The following is a 4,863-nucleotide window of genomic DNA, read 5'->3' as shown; positions in this document are numbered from 1 at the left end:
GTTTTAATCTATATATGAATCACTTCATTAAGAACCTCACATTTTACAAGCAGTGTTTTAGTACTTTTAGTACTGACTTACTGACCTAAGGATACTGGAGGAAAATCTCAGCCTTTCCCAGCGCGGGTTTGGGTTGGGTATCAGGTTTGGCTCAGGCCGAGAATCAAAACTCTTTTTGATACCACAAAAATTGATAAATCATGTTAAGCACTTTTATTTCATTTATTTTTATGTGAGAAGAGTGTAAAAATGAATTACCAATTAAATACCATTTATATATTTAAAAATACACATAGGCCAAAACCACAAATTTAACACTATGTTAAAATAAGCTTTCTTTTAATCTGAGTATTTATACCACTTCATGTAACAACGTTCTGTAAGGAAGCATTTTATGAGAAATTAATGTTCTATACGTCTGGATCCATTTACTATAACTGTAATCAATTCTGAATCAGCACGTTTCTCTAGAATTAAGCATTTCACACCAAATCACACTGCATGACTTTTTAATGTTTAAATGTTGTTTAAATATATAGTCATTCATATATTTAGAAAAATCTGTGCAATTCCCATTTATGTATACACATGCTCATTCAGTATACTGATTATACCTCTTTTTTTCTGTGCTCATCCCCATTTGTCTAGAGTATAGTTTTCATCTTTTCTCCAAAGAGCTGTTCTTTAAACCACACTTATGTCCAGTGCTGTAAGACAAACCTATTAACTCAGCTGTTTATTTAACCTCTGTCCTCCTAAACCCCTTTATGAGGCAGGTTGTGTCCACTCATCTGTTTGTTTTAAGGTTATAGCCCATTCCTGTCGACCACAGTCATGTTCACAGACGACTGGGTGGGCTGACTTCAAATAAATGAAGCAATTCTAATGAACAGAAATAACAATAATAAGAAACAGTGCATATATTTTTATTGTCGTCACTATAAGTCTATATGCATCACCTGGAGTTCTTAATTCAGTTCAGTGCCTCTCTCTCTGTCTCTCTTACTCAGCAGCTTTTTTAATGCTGATGTGAGTAAATACATTATTCGCTTGCACATGCAAACGCTCAGCGGAGGTCCCTGAATTAGCTCTCAGTTCCAGGCATTGACGTGTGCCACCGAGGATATCCGTACATGCTGAGGAAGGCTCAGGAGATGCAGATTTGGCTCGGCTATACTCTTAAGCTCGGGCTGCTGAGCTGGTACTTTTATAATTATGTGCAGGGGCACATTTGCACCTCATAGAGCAGCTAGCAATGTGGCTTTCTGGATTCAGTCCAAAACAGGTCAAAACAGTGGAAATGAGCAGCCTGTCATGAACAATTGCACTGTTTATCCTCTGCCTGTTCATTCTGGTCTTTTTAAAGCTACAAATGAGTTGTTTTGCAGCCTTTTTGAGCATGATTAAGACTAAAATGGTGAAATCTAGTGAAGTATTCAAATGGTAATTACAGACATTGCAAGTATATAGTGCTCGGCAATCCGGCTAAAAGGGGGTAAGCTTCCACTGTGTTACCATTTGGCTAACCCGCTAAGCTAACAGTAGATTCAGCCGGTCTTGGCTTACATTAAATCAAGTACAGCATGTACAACATGTACTAGTTTGATGAACACAGGCAGCAGTGAGTGGAAATACAGAAGAAAGTTACTTAAATTTTTTAAGAAACTTCCCGCAGTGCAGAGTCCTGTCCACCAGAGGGCGGTGTCTGAAAAATCGAAAAATAGATTTTTTTTAAACACACTTCAGTATATATTAACTCTTTAACTCAACTCAACATGCATTTGGCAACCATTTAGTCCCCCATGGGCAATGCTAAAATCACTATTACAAACTGTACAGCGGGAAAGACTTTCATAGTTTATTACTTTTACCAGACATGGATATACTTTAGAGTAGTCAGAGCTGAAATGAGTTTTGATTGGAGCCATGATGCTCCTGAACGCATCCCGTCAAGACTAGAAAAAAAGACTGCCCGCCCACTAGGGCTGAACGATTTTGGAAAATAATCTAATTGCAATTTTTTATCTATAAATTGCGATTGCGATTTAAAATGCGTTTTTTTTTGTCTTCTCAAGTATTTTTCAACAACAGAAGCAATAAATCAATCTGTTTAATAATAAACAATGTCAGATTTACTTAAAGCACAGATAACAATAAAGCAAAAAAATCTATGCTTTTCCTTTTCACCATTTGTTTTTTTTATAGAAAAATAAATACATAAATAGCTTTTCCTTTTCACCATTTTTTTTTGTTAACTTACTTTAACTTACTGCTCTCCAGCTAGTAACATCATGAAAAATTAAAGTGCAAAAAACATAAAGAGAATCTGCTTTAACCAACTCGTTATTTTCTGTATTTGAAGATGCAGCACTGGTCGTTGGCATTTTAGCCTTGCAAATACCACACAAGGCTTTGTGGTGTTTTTTTAAATGCTGAAAAAGGTTTGTAGTGTTACCTCGCGTCGTAGCAAGGCACGTTTAGCACAGTACCTGACGTGGGGCAGCATCTTCTTTTTTAAAGCCAAAGTAATTCTACACAACTGATGTGTTCTGTCGAGCCTGAAGCCATTGTGCAACAAGGGCGTTTTCACACCTGTAGCTCATTTCTAATGAGTTCGTTTACTTGGAGCGTTTTCTCGCTCTGTTCGGTCTGGTTTCCCATAGGCATGAATGTAAACGCACCAAAATGCGCATCAATAAACCACGCGAGCAGCCTGTGTCCTCTGATTGGTCAGAGCTGTCTGACACGGGAGTACATTAAATATAAATATACGAAAAAAGTAAATACAGCGAGAAGATTTTGTGTTCCAGCGCAAATATCTGTGCTTTAACACTGAACGCTGAAACATTGCACTTTCAAACACAGTGTTTCTGCGTGCAGCGCAGATTTATACATAATAAACAGAGTCACGCGGCTGTGAGCTATGAATGCAGCGCAGATTTATACATAATAAACAGAGCAGTGAATGCAGCGCGTGCCTGGACACAGTGTTTGTTCACAGCTGTGGTAATTAGCGTTATCTGGCTAATATATTAGTTTAAACTAGGCTTGCTTTATCAGCAGTTTAGCTAAAATAAATGGCTTATATTTAATAGGTGGATCCGATCGAGACCGGATCACCTTCTCACCACAAGCGAACCGCTCCAGAGTTCGTTTGGTACCTAGAGGAGCTGGTCTCGGTCCGGTTCTTTTGATCCACACCCGAGTGCGATTACTGTTTTTACACCTGCTCAATCGAACCGCACTAAAGTTACAAACGGACCAGAGTTCGTTTTAACCGGACCAAATAGTGCTGGTGTGAAAACGCCCTAAAGTGCGCTGTGTTGACTTCACTTCTCCACCTCCCTGCCTTCTGCTCGGGTATGCTCCGCTCATCCTCGGCTTGGCTCGCTCCCAAGTCACGTGACCAGTCAAATCGCAGCCAGTGCGGTTAGAGAATCGCGTTTTAAAATATCGCAAGATTATCGCAAATGCAATTACCGTATTTTTCGGACTATAAGGCGCACCGTATTATAAGACGCACTATCAAAGAACGCCTATTTTCTGCTATTTTTCCATACATAGGGCGCATCGCATTATAAGGCGCGTTAAGTGACACTAGAAAGGGTGCCTATATCAAAGTGAACAGGGGTGGCGCCATGTTTCCCTTCCCCCACCGGGGGTGGTCGCTTGCCGGTGGAGCGTCTCAGTATACAAAATATAGCTCTTTCAAAGTCAAACGAGTGCTGGATATTAATCTACACAGATTCCTCTCCAAAAAACTGTTTATTTGGGTGAGTAACGTGCTTCAGTTTATTTAGAGTAAGCTTAGATTTCCAGATGTCCACTAAGGCTTGCTGCACCAGCGTTAGCATAGCTATCCGCTAGCACGCTAGCTAGTCACCTAAACTAGTAAAGTTAACCCAAACTTAAACGACAGCGTTACACTGAGTAATCCTGCGTGTTCTGGTAAGACAGTGAGATATTAGCTAGCGATTCGTCCCCCGTAGCTTGTTTTAACACGGTAAACAAGCAGATTACAGGCTGATAAAACTCACCTCTGAGAGAGTTAGCGCTTAGCATCTAGCTAATGCTAGCCAGGCAAAGCAGCACAGACTTACAGGCCGATAACTCACCTCTGAACGGTGAACGCTTAGCGATTAGCATCTAACTCTAATAATACTGCTCCAGCAGTATTAAAAGTGCTAAATTTAGAAAATACTGATCTCTGAACAGTGAAAAAGCTAGCTAGCTAAGCGGTTAGCATCTAGCTAATGCTATTTATTGCTGCTCCAGCCTCGGAGCGGCACGGCTCTGCACGGAGTGTGTGTTTACTGCTCCTTACACCTGACGGGTAAAATTTCGATAATACTGATCTCTGAACAGTGAATAAGCTAGCTAATGCTATTTGCTGCTCCAGCCTCGGAGCTGCACGGCTCTGGACTCTGTATAGCACTGAAACTCTGTATAACGCTGCACGGAGTGTGTGTTTACTGCTACTTACAACCTGACGAGTAAAATTTAGATAATACTGATCTCAGTGAATAAGCTAGCTAGCTTAGCGGTTAGCATCTAGCTAATGCTATTGCTGCTCAGCCTCGGAGCTGCACGGCTCTGGACTCTGTATAGCACTGAAACTCTCTATAACGCTGCACGGAGTGTGTGTTTACTGCTCCTTACAACCTGACGAGTAAAATCCATACAAAAGGCGCACCGTATTATAAGACGCACTGTCAATTTTTGTGAAAATTAAAAGTTTTTAAGTGCGCCTTATAGTCTGAAAAATACGGTAATCGTTCAGCCCTACCGCCCACACTAAAAACTGGCCAATCAGAACCCTTTCTGTTTTGCATGCACTTCATGCCTTTCTTTCCCTCTCTCTCT

Source organism: Astyanax mexicanus, chromosome 16 (genome assembly GCF_023375975.1).
Source record: "Astyanax mexicanus isolate ESR-SI-001 chromosome 16, AstMex3_surface, whole genome shotgun sequence".
Taxonomy (NCBI): Eukaryota; Metazoa; Chordata; class Actinopteri; order Characiformes; family Acestrorhamphidae; genus Astyanax; species Astyanax mexicanus.
The sequence above is the reverse complement of the archived record's forward strand: the minus strand, read 5'-3'. Positions refer to the sequence as shown.